We start from the raw sequence: 20611 nt of genomic DNA, 5'->3' as shown, positions 1-20611 counted from the left end.
CACAATATAGAGTGATCAAGTCTGCCAACTCCATGGGCTGTGACCGTGACAGGAAGCCTGGGGTCATTCCAGTTCACAGGCTACTTCTCAGCCTCCTCTCAGGCAAAGGTTTTAGTGTTCTTCAGCACCTCCTTGCCTCCAACCCACCCACACAACCTCTTGACCTGGATCTTACCCAAGTCAGTCTCCTGGCCGAGTCACACACAGGAAAAGCTGCTGGAACACAGTGAAATGTCCAAGAGCAAGAAGTAATAGAGAGAAAGAGGGGAATCTGCTTTGTGAAAATTCATTCAGAGCTGGGGCCGCCTACATCATGAAATAGTGTTACCTTTATTAACTACAGAAACAATTTTAAAACTAGAAACTGTTTTATCAACAAGAAAAATTGCTAGCTTGTATTGAAATTATAATCCAGATCCAAGAAAAAAATGAAATTTCCAAACTAAAGTTCATCAGCCATTTTCCAACTATTTCCTGTGTAATTGTTACTGCTAATTTATATATTCTCAACTCTGAGAACTCAAAAGCGGGTAAGTGGCTGTAGGTATCAAAAGATTAGGAAAAACAAATATGTGTAGGTGACCTTGGGGACATTCTGTGGACACACTAATTGTTTCCTATCTGGCAACACCTGGCACCATGTTTGAGAACCACTGTCCAGTCCAGCTAGGAACTCCGTAGGCAGGAAGATGAACCATCTCTTCTCAGAAAGAATGGATTCAATAACCCAAGGGCTCCAACTTTGGATCCCAGCTGCTGGATCTGCCCACAGCCCCAATTCCTCCCTCCCCACCTCTGACCTTCTCTGTAGTAGGTGGTTCATGTCCCAGCATGTCACTGTCTTTTACTCTCTGGTTGGTTGTCTGTCTGTAGCCAAACCCTAGTATATCTTCCTCATCCATAATCATTCCCCCTCACTTGTTCCTCTCCATGCTGGCCACTACAGCCTTAGTTTAGGCCCAGACCAACCCCGCCTGGCCTCTTCACATCCTCTAAAAGCCCTGGCCTTTGGCATCCCAACAGCTGACTTCTCCAGAGGCTTTCACAGTTTGCCCTCCCTAGCAAAGGTTTCCCTTCGTCCCTCTGCCCCTCCCAGCCTCAGAAAGAGAAGTAACTCCCCAAAGCCCACTCTGGCTCAGGCACTGTGCCTGACATGTAGCCCAGGGCAAGAAAGATACAGGTTCACCATACAGGCCGGCACCAGTCCATTGATACTGGCTACCAGAACACTACTCAAAGATACAGAGGGTCAGAAAAAACTCAAACCCACCATGACCAGTTATTATTCTCCTATCAGGGGTGGGGCCAGAGCATTGGGAACACAGCACTCATGCCACCCACTTGCTTTCCCAGAAAAGGGCAGAGCACTCCAGGGAACTCGGGGTTGCCTGTCTCTGGCCTGTGGCCCAGTCCTATGCTCCCAGTCCTATGCTCCCTTTGGTATTCCTATGAAATCACCTCAACAGTCCATTCCCAGGGCTCCTCCAAAGTTGCAATACTTACCTTCACTGCCTCCTGCCACCCACCACTGCATCATGCTTACCTTCCCACTAACACGTGGCAAACGTACTGCACCTTTTTCCATTAGAAAACTTTATAGCATCTACAAGCTTTTCCCAAGTGGGTCAGAAAGCAACTGATGTTACCTTTGCTTTGCTATCCAAATAGATTCCAAAATTCCCCACTCTCATTTTCTCCGCCACTCAACGAATCTGTTATACACACATAACTTGGTCTGCTTATGCATGGGGTGATTGTTTGGCCATCTTCGTGTCTGTGTCTTCTAAGACTGTGAACCCCCGAAGGGTAGAAATAAGATCTGTTTAATACAGTAGCTCCAGTGAGCAGAGCAGGGCATTGCCAAGAGAAGCACAGAGACTGCCACCCCAGCCCACCTCTGCCATGACTCTTAATGGGACCCTAGGCAAGTCACTCCCTTGCCTAGGCCTCCGCTTCCCCACCTACAATGAGACGTACTTAAAACTAGTGTCTCTCTGAAGGCCCATCTTGTAGCTCTAGTAGACTATGACAACACAGGCAAAAAAGCACTGGGTTTATGTCTCTTCATGACTATGTGAGCAACAATCACTCAGGGTTAGGCTTAGCAAGATATCACAATACTGCGCCTTTGAGTAGCACAGAACTGCCATTGCAATGTGTGAAAACCCTAAAGTGGATATTTAGTGCAATGGGATGGATGTTTGTGCAGCTAAGTATAATGGACAATGAAGAATGATTTTATCTCCTTTTGAGAACATAAGTATACTATTCTATATTTATCCCTCCCATCTCCTAAATTAGGCAGGAAGAACTTTTTCTGATCGGCACCCACTTGCCAATAATTTCGCTCTACATCTAAATGGAGAACAGGAGTCATATAAGTTCACAGATTGAATGGATGGTTGATTTACGAAGCCCTTAAAATGTGGCTGCAGGCCGATGCTGGCAACCCCATAATTAGATATGGCATGCTCTGCAATGATGTATTTTTTAACTGTTTTTTAATAACTCAGTTCTCCTTCTGGGATGAGGAGAAAAATGGAATTTGTTAAAAATAAATCGAGATTTTAGTGGCTTTTCAGCCTTCTGCTGCTTGTTGCTCAAAATATTCTATAAATAAGAGAAGCCCTGCCCTATAGTGCACTGTAAACACCCACAGACACTCAGAGCCAAATTCTTCCAATTATGACCCTGTGCCTGTTGCCAAGCTACTGCAAGGACCTACTTGAAAGGCGGCCATCTAGGCCATTTCCTGATTAAGCTGCCCTGTAGCAAGGAATCAAGGCCTGCTGCTTTGGCATTGTATCTAGTCTCAAATAATTACTCCGTGTTCCTGAAATTAAGCCCTTTCCTTGTGATAGAATTACAATTCAGAGGTAAGTGAAAGGCTAACCACTCACCCATCTGTCCATCTGCCTAAGTAGTGTGTGCATTTAAGACCCTGAGCTGTCACATGTTGGGCTTTATTTAAATCAGGTAGCAGAAGGACACTCACAACAGCATCTTTAACTGCACTGAGCAAATCAAGGTCAAACAAAAGTAGGTCAACTATGGACATGACAGGTGAGTAGATGCAGCCTGCCTTTCTGCTTAGTGGCTTCCTGAGTCATCAGTTTGGGTCACCGTTGCCCAGCCCAGCAGGCTGAAATGGTCATTTAAAAATCTGTACCGTACCCCAAGAAGGCAATGCAGTTATGTCAGGTGTAGGGCTTACTGCTCTGCAGTTCAAATGCCAGTGTGTGAGCTGGAACTGCCCCGGCCTCTGTGCTTCCACGCAGCCTCAACAAGCCATTGAAGAACTGCATGCAGAGAATCAGAAGATGACAGTGTGCCACACTCTCACTGAGAGAAATTACTTCCAGCACCTTAGAAACCAGAATGTTCAAAGCAGCAGTGGAGCAAAATGGGCTCTGGCTGGAAACTAATCACCCCCCACCTCCCACTATGAGGCTTTCACGTCAGCCCAACTGGGTGAGTGTTCAAGAGAAGTGTCGTCCACATTGGCCCGGAGACCTTCAAAAGGTCCTGTGACATGGCTCCTGCCCCAGGAACTCACTCTCTAAATGGGAAGCCCATTAATAAACAAGAGAATATGTGGTCAGATTTTCCAAACTCAAAAGTGAGACCTATACACTTGGAGGGGCAGTGTGTTTAAAAGTAGGAGTCCTGGAAAACTTGGGACCTGGGTGGTCACAAAGCATCGAGCTCTTCAGGGAGGGTTCTGCTGGCCATCCGATGCAAAGGGGTCCTTCCTATGCTACCCCTGGGTTCTAATTTCTTAATAACTGAAGTGATCTTGTGTTCTTGCGCCTCCTCTGATTAGAATGTGAGCATCATGAGAGCGGAGACACTCTCTGTTTTGCTCGACTGGTTCCAGATCAACTAGAACAGTGACTGGTTCTTAGTAGGTACTCAATAAATAATTCACTGAAAAAAAACAAATACACACCAGACTCTCAGAAAAGCATATTTATACCAATCTCCCTCAATCCCTACAGTAATACTATGAGGTAAAACAATTAGATCTCCCATTCAATGAGAAAATCAAGGCTCAGAGAGGGTGCGTATTTTGCCCAGGGCTGCATCTAATAAGTGATAGAGGTGGAATTCAAAACCAGGTATGGAGTATTATGATCCTCCCTTTGTAACGAGTGTCTATTACTTTGTATAATTTAGAAACAGCAAAAATGAAAAACTCTGAAGGAACAACTGCTCATCAGAAAGAGCTTTATATCAACTAATCTTATCTGTGATGAATTCAGTTCTGGCACCCAAAATCCAAGTTCCATTTCCATCTACAGAGGACACTGGCAGCATAGCTACAGCAGGAGAAAGGATTCTGGGACCTTCCTTATGAAAGGATTCGATTCCTTTCTTTCTGTAGGGCCTCAAAAGCCAGGCAGGGAGTGGAGGGGCCATCGGCACCAGCGATCATCATGCCTACAGCTGCTGGCTCCACGGTTCACTGGAAATGTTCCAAAGAGAGGCTCATAAGCAAGTCTGAGGTCGAGGAGTTAAAGTGTTTGTAATCTGCCTTCTCCCAAACCCATACCTTGAAACTTGGAAGGGAAAAAAAAGCATTTTTTAAAGACTGAAATTTCAAAAATGTTTAAAATGAAAAGTAGAGATTTACATTTACCTGAATTGAGAAGATTAAACCCTGCTGAAGCTAAGTTTATCCCCTTTTTCAGTCTATAACTCACAATAAAATTCCTACTAGTCTGATGTTTTGGGCCAAGAAAGCCTCTGCAGTCTATCCTCTAGATGCAGGCAATGGCTTGAGTTTATGTGCAAATCAGCAGGTACATCTCATCAAAATGGCCAGGCCAGTTCTCATGTGTGAATACATATCTCAAATATGGGAAATAAATGCAAACAGCACATAGTATCAATGAAACAGGTATAGCGTTGCCAAGTTGCCCAACAACCCTTAAATACAAACATCCTGCAGAAACATTACACCCTCCATGGCTGTGAATGAGGAGCAGCACAGTGACAAACGAGCACATAGCCTTCCAGATCAGAAACTGTTAACTGGGATCTCTGGGTGGACTTCAGGAAAAATGTCTCATGAAAAATGCTGGGCTTGTATTTGTCTTGTGCATTTTTTTTTTTTTTTGAGAGGGTCTATAAATTTCTTCAGACTCACAAAGTGATCTGTGACCCCAAAAGACTAGGACTACCCCTTCTGTTGCAACTCCTGTTTCATTTAGACAATGCTGCTGACACAAACAACTAGACAGGAAGCCCTTTCACAGTAAACACGATGATGGTAACAATCAGAAAAAATCGTCCAAGTTCTTACACAGACGATCCAGCCACCGGAAACTGTTCAGTCAATGACATAAAAGAGGTCAGTAGCTCAAAGGGACTGGAAAACTGCTGCGCCTCAGCTTGAGCCCACTGCCCAGACAGGGACAAATGGCACAATGAGAAAAGCACAAGGAAGTAAACTTAGGGGCCAGAAAGTTTGGGACAGGTGAACTTGGGAGCAACAGGAGAAAAAAACAATCTTTGGAGCCAGGCAGGACCTCACATACAGACTCAGTCTGTGACTTTGGGATGATGATGATGATAATGATAACAGCATCTGCGATGAGCTTTTATTTGCTGACAGCACAATGTCTGGCACACAGTAAGCACATACTTATGTACTTAGGAAATTACATGTTATTTCATTTAATTTTATTTTTCTTAGTTTTTTTTTTTTTTTCATAAAAGAGAAGGGGTCTCGCTATGTTGCCCAGGCTGGCCTTGAATTCGTGGCCTCAAGTGACCTCCCACCTCAGCCTCTCAAAGTGCTGGGATTACAAGAGTGAGCCACTATGTCTGGTCATTTCATTTAATTTTTTATCACAACTCCGTATTATCTTCATAATATAGAAGATATATATATAAAATGCCTATATAATCTATATTATCTATCTACATATTATCTTTATCTTCTAAATGCACAAAAAGGTTAAAAAAGTTAAGTAGCATGCCCAAGGTCCCCAGCTAGTTGAGAATCAATCCAGGGTCTGTTTGGCTGTAAGCCCATACTCTTAACTACTAAGCAGTGGCAAGCTTCAGCTTCCTCATCTGTAAAAGAAGATTATAATGCTTACATCCCCAAAGTAGTAAGGATTAGAGAGAATGCACGGGAAGTGCTTACCACGGTGCCCGGCACACAGGAAGCCGTCTAGTGTAGATTCCTATGACATCAGAACCTTTGGAAGGGAGAGGAGAGGTGGGAGGTAAGCATCCAGCTATACAGATGGTACGGCATTTCACTTTTCACTTTGAAGGGCTTGACAAGCAGGATTAGGAATTCTGGACGAGGCTTAAAGGACTGGGATAAGGCTGGTCCAAAGGTAGTGAGTTATCTCCATTGATAGTTCAAACTCCTTGTTCTACTCTTTTTTTTTTTTTTTTTAGACAGAGTCTCACTCTGTTGCCAGGCTGGAGTGAGGTGGCATGATCTCGGCTCAACTGCAACCTCCGCCTCCGGGGTTCAAGCAATTCTCCTGCCTCAGCCTCCCAAGTAGCTGGGACTACAGGCATGTGCCACGATGACCAGCTAATTTTTGTATTTTTAGTAGACACGAGGTTTCACCATGTTGGCCAGGATGGTATCAATCTCTTCACCTCGTGATCCGCCCACCTCGGCCTCCCATAGTGCTGGGATTATAGACGTGAGCCACCACACCTGGCCCCTTGTCCTACTCTTTCCCCGCTTCTCACTACTGCACTTGACTAGTCTGAAAAAATAAAAACTAAAAAAATACAATAAAATTTAGAAGGCTGGAATGACACACTCTCAGGGACACAGAGGGGACACACCTCATCAAGATGGGAAACAATGTGCTTACTTAGAGATGAAAGGCTTTTCATCAAAACTTGGAGAGGGTTGAATTTTTGAAAGAAGGAATCATTCAAGCCCACACACACACACACAAAAAGGGTCTCAAAAGGCAGCACCAGACAGCATGGCTACACCTGGGCCAGGAATGTGTGCCTGCTGCCGGTCTGCCTCCCTGAGACCCAAGGACAGCAAAGGTTCCTGTGTGTGTTTGTAAGAAGGGAGATGCTGGAGCCCCATTTATCTGTAAACCCCACCTGGAACTTGAGCACAGTCTAGGTGTTCTTTAAAAAAAAAAAGAAAAAGAAAAAAAGCAGCATTTGTCAGAGCAGAATCAAATATGGTGAAATGTACCCACTGAGAGAAAAGAACCAATGATTTAGTGTGGCTTAGAGTATGCAAAGATCAATGGATCCATCTGCGGGAAGAAGACTCCCACTCACTGACACCACCATCTTGACTATTCTCTTATTAAAAAATGGAACAGGGGAGGCTGCGGAGCAGCAGAGTCACTCCCCAGAAAGCCAACGCCACTGCAGAGCAACATGCATCCCAGGGCTTAGGTTTGCTTGGTGAGAAAAACACCACGGAGTGTCAACAGTCTCTCCCTGGACCAGATCGTCCCCTCCTGCTTTTCTTATAAAGGAATCACTATACCAAGTTATCCCAATAGAAATCAAAGACACTCAGGTCCTGTCATCTTCAGGTCCTGTCATCTGTCCCCTCTTCTCCATCCTCACAGCTCTAGCACAACACTCAGCATCAATTTCCTGGACAATTTTAACAACCGCTAAAGTAATTCTGCTGCCTCCCTCCTACAGTCCAGCCCCCACACTGCCACCAGCTGGCTTTCTAAAATAAAAGTGCTGACCACGTCACTCACCTCCTGAAAGATGTCTACTAGATTTGCACTGCCTATGAAATAAACTCCAAAGTCTTCGCTTGCAAGCAGGCATGCATTAATTCAGTCATTTGTCCATCCACCCACCTCATGTTTCAGGTTCACCCACTGTGTGCCAGGCTCTGTTTTAGGCCCTAGGGTGCTGAATGCAATAGATAAAACCAGGTCCCATCTTCATGGATTTATATTCTCGTGGGGTAAGACAAACCATAAACAAGAAGACAAACAAACATATCATATAAAGTCAGGGAGTGATGAGTGCTAATGAAGCAAACCAAAGCAAGGTAGGACAGAATGGTTGAAGCAGCGGGGAGAGGGGGCAGAATGGTGCTTTTTCAGACAGGTGGGAGAACACTTGAACAGAGGCCAGCATGGAGTGAAGGTGAGCCAGGTGGTGTCTGGGGAAGAGCAGCCCAGGCTGAGGACAGCAAGTGCAAAGCCCATGAAGCAACAAGGGGAACAGTAAGAAAGATGCAGCGGCTGGAATGGAGTGAGCAGAGAGTGCCAAGTGATGAGACCAGAGAAGATGAGCAGGAGGGGCTGGCAGGCCACAGCGAGATGTTTAGATTCCATTCCAAAGATGCCAGAAAGCCACTGGAGAGTTTAGAGCAGGGAAACGACACATATTTGCTTTTTAAAAGATCTCTTTGCCTACGTAGAAAACTGACAGAGACATGCTGAGAGACAGTGGAGATTTGAACGAGGGTAGAGAGCAGCGGTCTTGTCTGTTTGGTTGACAAAGAAACTAATAATAATAATAATAAGGAGCAGTGGTGGCTTCCAGGACATACAGTAACAGCTGTCAAGAACTGCAATGTCTGAGATGACAGATACGTTAATTTTTTTTTTTTTTTTTGAGACGGAGTCTCGCTCTGTCACCCAGGCTGGAGTGCAGTGGCCGGATCTCAGCTCACTGCAAGCTCCGCCTCCCGGGTTCACGCCATTCTCCTGCCTCAGCCTCCCGAGTAGCTGGGACTACAGGCGCCTGCCACCTCGCCCGGCTAAGTTTTTGTATTTTTAGTAGAGACGGGGTTTCACTGTGTTAGCCAGGATGGTCTCGATCTCCTGACCTCGTGATCCGCCCGTCTCGGCCTCCCAAAGTGCTGGGATTACAGGCTTGAGCCACCGCGCCCGGCCGACAGATACGTTAATTATCCTAATCTGGTTACTATAGATTATATGTATGGAAACATCACTATGTACCCCATAAATATGTACGATTATTATGTGTTAATTAAAAATAAATAAATTGGCCGGGTGCGGTGGCTCATGCCTGTAATCCCAGCACTTTGGGAGGCCGAGGCAGGTGGATCACTTGAGGTCAGGAATTCGAGACCAACCTGGCCAACATGGTGATACCCCATCTCTACTAAAAATACAAAAATTAGCCAGGAGTGGTAGCGCGCAACTATAATCCCAGCTACTTGGGAGGCTGAGGCACAAGAACTGCTTGAACCCGGGAGGCGGAGGTTGCAGTGAGCCAAGATCATACCATTGCACTCCAGACTGGATGACAGAGCAAGAGTCGGTCTCAAATAAATAAATAAGTAATTTTTAAAACCAGTAAAACAAACAAAAAAAGAATTGCAAACAGATGATGTGAAGGACATAGGAGGAAGCAGAATCAAAGATGATGCCCACATTTTAGGCCTGGGGAGCCAGGTGAAAATGATGGGACCTCATAACATGGGGAAGACTGAGGAGGAACAAGGTTAGTTTTGTGTTTGTTTTTTTAAGAACAAATCAAGACTTCTGTTTAGTTATGTTGCGTCTGGGAAGACCACTACACTTCAACATGCAGTCAGCTGCTGAATGGGCAGTGGGTATAGGAGTTGGGGGCTCGGGAAGACAATCTGGGCTGGTAACAAAGATTTGGGACTTGCCAATATATGGGTGACTGCCAAGATGAAGCCAGTCAGGTCCTCCACCTCTTGGCTCCAGCTCCAGACATGCACCTAGTGTGTCACCTCCTACCAAGGCTCCAGCCTCTGAACTGTGCTCCTTCCGCCTGGGCCCTTCCTACTTCTACAGCTGATAGACTCCTTCCTATCCATCTTTTAAGACTTGCTCACAATGGCTCGGTGCAGTGGCTCATGCCTATAATCCCAGCACTTTAGGAGGACAAGGTGGGAGGATCGTTTGAGGCCAGGAGTTCAAGATTAGCCTAGGCAACATAGCTAGACCCTGTCTCTACAAAAAATTACAAAAAAAAAAAAAAAAAAAAAAATCAGGCAAATGGCACATGCATGTAGTTCCAGCTACTTGGGAGGCTGAAGCAGGAGGATCCCTTGAAGCCCAAGATTTCAAAGTTGCAGTGAGCTAGGATAGCACCACTGCACTCCAGCCTGGGTGACAGAGCAAGACCCTCTCTCCAAAAAATAAAAAAGACTTGCTCACAAGTCACCTCTTCTCTATGAGGTCCTTCAAGAGAGAACCAGTGTCATCCTCTCTTCTCCCACAGCACCTACTGCATACATTGGTGACAGGACAAACCCATGTGTCACTTTATGTATTTATACCTTTCCTCCCTGTGTGCTTCTTGAGGTCAGTGACTCTATTTCTCTCTGAATCCCTTCACCTAACATAAGGCCTGGGCACGATGGACATTTGCTAAATGAATGGAGTTTTCCTCTCTGCAAAGAAATGCAAAATAAATTATATAAATGCAAACTGATTCACACTGCAGCTTCTGTCTGCGGGGGGGGGGGGAAGTGAAAAAATAAGGTGCTGTCATTGAAGCACTAATAAAGCTCAATGGGGCAGAAGAGTATCTTCCTTTGAGGAGTTTCTTAACAAAAAAGAGCTTCAAGAAATCTAAATGTTGAGTATCTCACGGTGTTGCGAGGTATAATGAACCCTGTACCTAATGAAGGTGTTTTGTTTTCAACTGCTGAAACACCCAGTTAGTCCAAAACCAGTGCACTCAGGAGTTGGAGACAGAGGGAAGGAAGCCGACATTCCTTCTCATTCAATCTGGACAGTGACCCTGGGAAGCAGGTCCTCTTAGCCTTCCTTTGCAGACAAGGACAAGCATCAGGGAGTCAGGTGATTAGCCCAAGGTCACAGAGCTGGGGAGTATAGGAGCCAGGATGCTCACTTGGGCCTGCCCAACACCAACGCCGAGCTCCTTCCAGCCTCACACAGTTGATACGGGTTCATGCAGTAGGCAGGGTCCCTAGGACCACCTGAACCCCAGACTGCACCAAGGACACAATCTAGTAGTTCTGGAAAGGGAATTTTATTTACCCATAACGACTGAGGAGTTACCAGCAGAACCGAAGCTGGAATCTAAGTTTCTGATTTCCAGGCCAGGCTCTCAGGGCACTGTGTATTCTCTCACATAGTCTTTAAAGGGCAGAGATAAAGCAAAAAATTAAAAAGCTAACAATCTAATCTATCTGCTTACAAGTACCTTAGAAATAAAAGTTGAGAGGAAAGGGAAATTGTGTTTTTTGTCAATTATGACTGATGTGTGACCCTGGGGCCCCACTAATAGTTAGGAAAGTAACTGAGCAGCTGTCATTGCCCCATGTGGGTTACAAAACCAGCAGCACAAATCAAACTGGCTGGCACATGGCAGGCAGTGCTCTCATATGTTCAGACAAACGTCTGCTGTCTACCTACTAGAAGGTGAACCCCAAGCAAGGCAGCAAAGAGGGAGAAAAAGACCCTGGAGGTGAACTGTGGCTTTCCTACTCACTACATGTATAATATTCAGTATATTAACCTCCCTAAGCCTCAGTTTCCTCATCCATAAGAAAGAATGGGCAGCCCATTTCACAAAGCTGCTCTGACATTCTGGGGACTAAGTGAAATGGCACATGTGCTTGGTACACAGCAGTCATGCAGTAAACATCAAATGGTTGGTAGTTTGTTCATTGCTGGGCAACTCAGAAGAACTTATATTTACTGTAGAAAAAGGAATGCAAAAAAAAACCCCAGCTACACCAAAGTTCTTGTAAAATCTCAGTAGGGTGAATTAGTATCCTCTGATGACTTACTAAAGTATAAAGAAATTCTTTAAGAAATTTTCAGTGGCTGAATATTTCAAGGCAGGGCTGGGGGAGAGGCAGAGTGAAGGGAAAAGGAAAGGGAAAAAGAGAGGAGCTGAATTTGAATATATCAGTGTATTGGCAAGTCCAAAAGAAGTCAACATGTACATAAAAAACAATGTAACTTTATCTCTAGTGGATACAGCTGTATATTAATTATTTATAGTCTGTCTTCTCTGTCAGACTCCTGTTGAACCTTCAATACCCCACCTACTTTTCAACCCCACCCACCTAGAAGGTTAATCTTTCCTCTATTAATTAGTTCCTATTACTGAACACACTATTTGCTTGTTAGGCTCCCGTATCAAATACTAAGCTCCTGAGAATACACATTGTGTATGATTCATCTCTGGGTTTACATGGTAGCCTTCCTCTCACTCCAGGATCCTCAGCCAGTAGCCACCAGCTTGGAGCATCCCCAAGGAACTTTCTCTCTACAGCAGGAAGATGAGAGAGGACTCATATTTATACACTGTTCATTCTGTGTTGAACATCTGAGAGGCACCTGACAAATATTAATTCGTATATACTTCAAAATGCCCCTGGGAAATAATTACTGTCCCTACTTTGTAGAAGGAGACACTGATGCTTAAAGAGGTCAGGTCATCAGCCAAAGGGTCACACTGTTAGTAAATGTGATGATGTCAGGATTTAAACCCAGGTCTGTTTGGCTCCAAGTGCCTCTTTCCCCTACGCCAGACTGCCCAGCATAGGTCTGATGAGGCTGAGGGCACCCTCAAAGGATAAATGGCCTGGGCATCAAGTCTACTCAGCCTCATAAAAGTGAGGCTAGTTCTAAGAAGTCAACAAAGGGTAAACTGTTTGCAAATGCCAGATACCAGCTCGGAGCCAGAGAGGAGGGCTAGAGAAGGTAGAATTCAAAATTTCACATGGAGTTAGCACGTGGTAACCTGACTTGTTCTTTCTAAGAAGGAGTCTTGAAATATAGCCTGGACCAAGAGTTCACAACTACCTGTGATCAGTTAAGGCCCCTGGCTGAGAGTCTGCAGATCCTTCCCAAATGCTAAAGTTTCAAACCTTCGTGAACGTGAGCCTAAACGTTAGCACTCCTGTGAGAAATCCATGAACAAAAGTGACCACCAGAAGTCTGGGAACATCACTTCCCTTTCCTTTCCTCATCTAGCTCAGTAAACGAAAAAGCCATGGGGTGTTGTAGGCAAAAACTTTGTCTCAGCCTCACAGCAGTCACTTGCCATCTCCCGCTTCCCAGGTCTCTGGGGCCCAAGGCCTGGTACTCCCTGGCAGGGCCCCTGCAAATGCTGACCCGGCCTCAGTATTAATGGCTCAGCCCTCAGTGGGAAAGACAAGCCAATCTGGCAGAGCTGTGGAAAAGGAAGCTGTGATTTGGCTGTAATTCTTCCAAAGGCTACCCGGTGCGACTGATATCCTTAATAATTATTTAATAATTGTGTACAGTATTTAGGGAACTTTTTTGTCACCTTGCAGGATGATAACCATCATCAAAGTCAAGATATAAAAAATCATATAATTAAATCTACAGACATATATTTTGAATGCTTTTCTAAGATAAACATGTAATTTTGATGGCATTTTTTGTGAGGCTTTTAAGATTTACTTTTCTTATACATGTTTAAGCAAAAACTAGATTAGCAAAGCCATAATGGGATGTTCCTAGGAAGAGCATGAATTGGTACAGCCTTTTTGGAGGGTAATTTGGCAATATGGATTCAAACTTTAAATAGTAAACCATTTAAACCGAAAGTCCTACTTCTATGTGTCTATACCAAAGAAAACCTCATGCAAAAGTTCACAGGTGTGCACAAAAATTTCCACAGCAGCAGTGGCTGCAATGGCAAAAGATCGGAAACAACCTGAGTGTTTACCAATACAAAATGAAATTTACTTAACATACAACCATAACATGGAGTACAACTTTTAAAAGTAACAAGTACATTTATCTTTACATATGGACTTGGAAAAATCACCAAAATAACTGACAGCTGTAAAAAGGAAGTTGAAGAACACCATGCACAGGGAGAGTCTATCTTTAGAAAATAAAAGGGAAAGTACCTATGTTGTGGTTGAGGGCAAAGGATAGAGGTGGAGAGAAACAAGCAAACACGAAAGTCCAGGAGTATAAGAAGCAAACTCTCAAAAGTGCTTATGTTTGAGGAATGGTTGGAAAAGGTTGAGGGCGGTTACAGAAGATTTTGTTGCTTAGGTTAAAGCACTTCAGTGTTGTCTGAATTTATCCGAAGTGTTTATTACTTTTGTGATGACAAAAACAAAAAAGTTTTTAAAAACTCAGAAAAGAGTAATTTTTTAAAATTTTGGTATTTGCAAGGGCCCCCTGACTACAGTGACCACCATGGGAAGCTGAGTCTTCTCTCTGCCCTCTGCATGTGGCCACAGTGCTGAGCGTGCACTAGCTAGCGGGAGGCACAGACTCATCTGAGGAAAGACTCCAGAAGGCAGTGGTCTCAAGTTCTGAGAAGCTCAAACCCCTTGCCTATTTCAACAAAGACTCTGCCAAAGGTCAACTATTTAATTATTTTATTCTAAAAAAAAAAAACAAAACAAAAAACTAAGTATCTTTTATTTTTCAAATTTACAACACCATAAATTATTGAATTAAAGCAGTTCACTTGTTTGCAACCTCCCTTCAATAGTAGCTATTGAAATTTATACCCTGCATTATTTAAAATTTTATGTTGATATATAAGCTTTGCTGAACACTTTTTTAAAATTGTTAATGAGGAAATCCTACAGAGAGGAGAGAAGGTAATTCTATTAAATCCAAAAGAGCCTAAAATACTATTATAGCCATTTGAGCTATCATAAGAAAGACAACTTAGCAAGTAAAATATCCTTCCTACCTATGGTCACAGTTGCTAGTGGAAATAATTCTAAATTGATGCACAGTATCTAAGGGGTATTAGTTATATTAAGCAGAGACTACAAACTCAATTACCTACAGGGGCTAAGCAGGCCATGGAAAGGTACAGGGAGGCTGGGCCAGCCTGGGGCAGGCTGGAGAAACAAGCTCCCAGCAGAGGGACCACCACTCTTCCACACTGCCACAAGGAAGATGGGCCCAGGCCCACCAGACCTTCGATTTTCCACGAAGAGTTGGAAATCTGGATTTTGATTCAAAATCCACCCATTTTTAAATGTTGGCCACTAATTTAAACATCTTAAAACACTATGAGTGCTGAACAAAACACATCTGCAAGCCAGATGCAGCCAGGGGGTAGAGAGTTTTCAACCTCTGCCTAAAAGTATCTATGTGTTTTTCAAATGGTGAATTTGGCTCACTTTTATTTTCAGAAAGATGGGAAGAGACAGAGCAATGGTACAGAATGGAGACAAAAACCAAAACGGTCAAGTAGCTGCTATTAAGAAAATATTTCTAACATATTTGTGAAGACAGTGGTAGCTGTTTATATCAAATTCTAAGGAAATTTTTTATATTTATTTAGCTATACAAGGCACAAAACTTGGAGAGGGAGAATTTCTCAGGTCTAGAGTAAATAATAACTCAGTGCATTCCTGACAGTTTACTGTCAATAAACCTCTAAGAACTTCCTATCAGGTATTGTTTACCATAAACATTTTAAACAATAGTGACCATGGAAATAATGGCTCTTCTTTGCCAGGTGCTGTCCAGGCATTTGGTACCCAGGGTCACCAATGTGAGTCATGCATTCACTAGACAAGATTCCAATAAAGGCCAATGTGATAAACCTCTTTCCAAAACAAAAAACAAAACAACAAAGGACATAGACTCAACATCATAAAATTGTGCTCCAGCATTTTTTTTCAAAGACAAAACAATAATAGATACACTTGTGCTAATAATAGTATCTGGATATAATGTGCAATTCAAAAAGCAATTTTCTTATATAGCATCTCCCTTTCATCACAGCCTGCATTTTAGACTTTATATCTGCTCCAAAGTCGTCTTATAGTTATTATTAACAACAATACTTTGACAAACAACAACAATAACAGATAATAAATATTTGGTGCTTTCTACATGCCAGTCACAGTGCTAAGCATGTTTTCATTCCACTCTCACAAGAACCTTATAAAGGTTATTCTAATGATTACAATCCCATTTTACAGATGAGAAAATGGAGGCTAAGGGAGCTTGGTGGGTTTGTCTTAAGTCACAATGCTAGACAGACATGGAGCTGACGTTCTGAAGCAGGTGGGTCTCCAGGGCCTGAGACCAGTGTGCTGAATGCCCCTTGAAGGAGGCGTCTTAGAGGCCAGCCGCACTTTATAAGCCCATCTCAGTTTGCTGCTGGCAAATGTACCTAGGGTGTGGCTAACGTCCCCCTTCTCTTCCTCCCACATCCACTTTCCCCATTTGGTCAGAAGCCATTTAAACATTTTATTTTTCCCAGTCAAAAACAGTATGAGTCAGTTGAAGCTCAGCCAGTCTGGCCCTAGAGAGCCCTGGAGGACTGGTGAGGTGCCCTAGGGAACCGGGCTTCCCCTGCTGCCAGGCCCCTGCCCAGCTGGCTAGAATCTAGGTAGAGTTTTCACATCACTGCAATCTCAATGAGGTCTGAGAAGAGTGTCCTGGTAGTCATAACAACCCTGTGAAGACGCCAAGGTACCAAAGTGAGGGGTAGGGGAAAAGGGAGGTACCTTCAGATCAGGAGGGGAGAAGACTTTGCCAAGAGCTATGATATATCCACTATTCGGAGCCCCGTGTTAGACCTCTGAGAGATGGAGATACAGCAGGGGGATAAATAACACAAATAAAAACGCCATGCATGAAAAAAGCACACATCCACACATACATGCACACACACACAAACTGCACCATGAAGCAGCTTCTCTCAAGGTAATGACCTCGGGCTCTCCCTCAGTCTCCTATAGGGCCATGAGCCCTGACTGTACAAAGTACTGCTCTGCCACAGAAACCAAAGTCCAGGGCACACGGACCATCATGACCCGCCATGGGCAGTCATCCTCAGAGTGTGTGCAGATCAAGAAGACCAGGAGAAGGGCAGCTGGTTCTGCCCTGAGAGGCAAAGGGAGCCTCTTTCCCTAAAGAAGGGTTGTAAGGTAGAGAAAAGGGCAAAGGGAGTGGGCAGAAGGAACAGACCTTAACAAGGCACAGATGTTTCCTCAGCACAGCTGGCTCTGGTGCAGAACCATGGAAGCGAGGGTGAGGGCCAAACCCCATGCACGTACCCAGTGAGCTCCAGAAAGGGGGAGGCCTGGGCTGGCTCTTTTATGGTCCTAGCCCACACTCCTGTGATGCAAAAGGCAAGAAGCGGCTGTGGGCAAGTGGGCAGTCCCACAAGCTCTCGGTGAACTCCATGCTGAGCAGCTGTCTAGAGTCCTACGTACTCCCGCCATCCTGGGGCTCAAAGGGGCCGCCCAGCAAGGGAGCGAACATTCATTCATCAAATAACCACATGAACAGAGGTCATGACCTCCGTGACAAGTGCTGAAAAAGGACAGACTGCAAGGACCTGGAGCAGAGGGAACGGTAGTGTAGAGAAGAAAGGGTCAGAACAGAAATCCACAGCCCAGCATCTGGGATAAACTCCTACTCTGTCACCTACTCAATGGGTCAAGGCCTCAGTTTCCTCACACAGTGTCTTTGGGATAATGATGACATTTACCTCAGCCAACATCTACCAAGCCCCTAATACAAAGTAGTTACCCATGAAGCACTCTAACAGTGCCTGACACGAGGTGAGCAGCCCATAAGCGCTAGATGCTGGCATGAGAATGGTGAGGACAAGACCTAGCCTTCTTATCAGTGAGGTGGGAGGGCTTCTGAGGAGGAGGCAGGTCAATCAGCTGAGTTCCAAAGGGTGAACAGGCATAAGCTAGGCAAACCAGGAGAAAAATGCATTCCAGGCTGAGGGAACAGCGTATGGAAAGTCCCTACAAGGGGAGGCAGCATCACAAGCATTTCCAGCCAAGGAAAGCAGCTCCAAGAGCCTGCTGGAGGGCCCTGGTCTGCAGGACACCTCGGGGCTGAGAATGGCTCTCTTCCGAAAAGCTTTCCTAGATTACTGTGAGCCCCCAAATAAAAGCTGCACTCTTGGCACAACTTCTTAGGTCTCTGGCAGAGTTAGGAAGTGAAGAAGACACAACAAGCATCAAGCTTAAGGCCCTGAATGAAAACATGAGAGTTTATGTGCTATTGGCTAGGTGCATTGTGCTAGCTCCCATGCAAAGTACAGACACTGACTTGGGACCCCAGGGGTCAGAGCTTCTTCCTATTTGTTAGACTCCTCAGTATTCACTGGGGAGTTTACAAGGTTTAAAACAAAGACAAAGAGGCCCTCAGGCACCTTCATGAAGGGCCACTAAGTATACTCACCCTTCAAGAAAAGCATTCTCAGCTGGATTAAGCGGGAAAAAAGGCTATCAGACAGTGGTTGGCAAGAATAGATATTCTGGCTGATTTAGGAAATGTGGGATTCATCCAGGACCAAGGTGGGTGGACCTCGTTCCTGAGAATTCCTTGATGGATTATTTTTCATTTTGAATTGCTATTAGCGGTTCATCAACAACAAGAGCTAAAAAAATAAAAAGTCAGGGGCAAAGAATACAGAGAAGAGACATTCCTGAGGTCTCAGCATGCTGGGAGACACAACAGGCAGTCACAAACTCAAGCCCAACACAACCTGTCCTGCACTCAAAGCTGACAAGAAGAGCGCCCCAATAAACCCAATGGCCAATGAACTTCCCATTTCAAGTACATTTTATCACATTATAAATCTGTTGCTTGGCTGCACAAACAGACCAGCCTCACTCTTTCAACAAAAACTTCCTGAGCCAGGTAAACTATGCTGGCACTTAGAACAGAGAGAGACAGAAAGAGAGACGGCGGGAGAGAGAGAGAGTGCGCGCGCACGCGAGAGAGAGAGAGAGTGTGTACGTGTGCGCGCGCGCGCGTGTGTGTGTGTGTGTGTGTAGTCTCCACCCTTAAGGAGCTCAGGTTGCTGAGCATAACAGATAAGTAAATCAACAGTAACACCTTATGATAAGTGCTTTGCAAGAGAGAAAGACATGAGGGTGTTCTGGGAGCCAGGAGAAAGGTCATTTCCAGGTCATGGAGAGGTGCTGGGTAGGGAAGGATGGTGTCCTGAAGAGTTGGGGGAAACTGGAGTTGAGTTCCCAAAGTGTGAACAGGGACCACGCCATTCCCAGGAGAGGGCCCAGCACTGCAAAGACACTAGGAGGTGATGGCTGTTGGTAACTGGGCTGAGGTTAGAAATGTGAGTTAGGGAAAAAGGAAAACCCAAAGCGCAGTGGGGGTGGGGGGGCAAAAGTTGCAGGGGGCCAAAAGCCAGATGATGAGAAGACTGCAGGCCCACCGAAGAGGGTTAGCTTTTACTTTCTAAGCAATGAGGAGCTCTTGGAGAGTTTTAAGCAGAAGAGAGCTCTGATTAGACGTGTGTTAGAAATACGTTGATAGGAATGTGGGCAGTGGAGTGAGGGAGGAAAAACATGAACACAGGATGACCAATTAAGAGGCTGTCATAGAACAAAATGATGAATCCTAAACACAGGAGTGGAGAGACAGAGAAGAACAGAGTTAACAAATTAGAAGATGAGCTCTTCAGGATATGGTAACCAAGGGAACATGAGGGAAAAGACAAGGCCAGGACGACTACTGAAGCAGAAGCAACTGAGGGGTGTGGACCAAGCAGGCAGCACAGGGAGAAAGATGCATGTGGCACTCTGGAGGGGACAGACAGGTTGAGGTGCCCTCAGGGCAGACCACTAGGAATGTGGACTGGGAGGAGGTTCAGGCCGGACATGGAGATCTGGGTGTCTTCGAGACAGGGGTGAGTGGTGGATGAGCTCACCCAGGGAGGACGTCAAGGATGACGTGAAAGGGACCAAGCCAAACCAGAAGCTAAGGACAAAGAACCGAGAACCAGCAGAGCAGGCTGTGGAGGCTGGGATCTGAGCAGCTGGAGGAGAACCGGGAGCCAACCCAGGAGAGGCACACTCAGCAGAGCTGAAGAAAACGAGGCCTGGGGTGGGAGTCCTCACTGCAGGGAGCAGTCAGCTGGGCATTAGCAATGGCAGCCAAGCAAAATAATTAAATCTGTAGTCACCCCAAGAGGAATTTTATGGATTTTACCCCCAAACAAGCTCACTGTCTCACTTCTTGGACAGGCATTTCCCTCTTCACCCTGGTCTCATTGTCTTTTATTTCAGAGCATAATCATAGCTGATGTCACATTCTACATCTCACACATGTAGACGTCTGCTTCACGACAGCAGAGACCTTGTCCTGTTTCACCTCTACAACCATGGTGCCAAGAGCAGTGCCTGAGAGGCCAAGCACCTTTTACCAAGTCCTTTGGTTCATTTGAAGCAATAAATAATTAGTGAGTACATAACATACTACATGCCAGATTCTGTGCTACGATGCTGGGGATACAGTGAAAACCAAGACAAAATAGGAGCCTGCCTTTGGAGCTCAAAGCTGGAGGTAACTGGAGAGAAATGCCAAGAGTTTAAACAAAAATGACATTATAATTGTCATAATGCTAGGACTGGAATCTGACTCTCATGCCTTCTAGTGCTATTTTCTTTCCAAGCCCAAGGCTGCTGCCTTCAACTAAATTTTATCTGGGGAAACAGTTAAAGTAAGTGTTTGAGGTTTGGCCTTAGTCTCTTCCAGACTTCCCACACTTCTTCTGCCCTTTCAATAGACTCCTAAGAAGAGGAAACACCCACTACAGGCTCTGAATATTTAACCTGAGGGACTCAATCTATCTCTAGTCCTTCTACATTAGTAGGAGGAAAAATTCCAGACACAGGCGAGAAAAAGCAGGAAGT

At 44.9% G+C, this 20611-nt stretch overlaps 1 protein-coding gene across 7 annotated transcripts in view; it reads right to left on the bottom strand.

Annotated features, from left to right (window-relative positions):
* ARNTL (aryl hydrocarbon receptor nuclear translocator-like) overlaps nucleotides 1-20611 on the bottom strand; it is a 112727-nt gene that overhangs the window by 53787 nt on the left and 38329 nt on the right. For 2 of the 7 annotated variants that reach the window (XM_012001432.1, XM_012001441.1), the window contains exon 2: nucleotides 6155-6209. The exons of the other annotated variants lie outside the window; for them this stretch is intronic. The gene's annotated coding sequence lies outside the window, so the exon portion shown is untranslated. The remainder of the gene's footprint in view (nucleotides 1-6154; nucleotides 6210-20611) is intronic. 7 annotated transcript variants of the gene reach the window in all.

Source organism: Mandrillus leucophaeus, unplaced genomic scaffold (assembly GCF_000951045.1).
Source record: "Mandrillus leucophaeus isolate KB7577 unplaced genomic scaffold, Mleu.le_1.0 Scaffold1178, whole genome shotgun sequence".
NCBI lineage: Eukaryota > Metazoa > Chordata > Mammalia > Primates > Cercopithecidae > Mandrillus > Mandrillus leucophaeus.
Note: the sequence above shows the minus strand (reverse complement) of the source record. Positions and strands in the feature narration are given on the sequence as shown.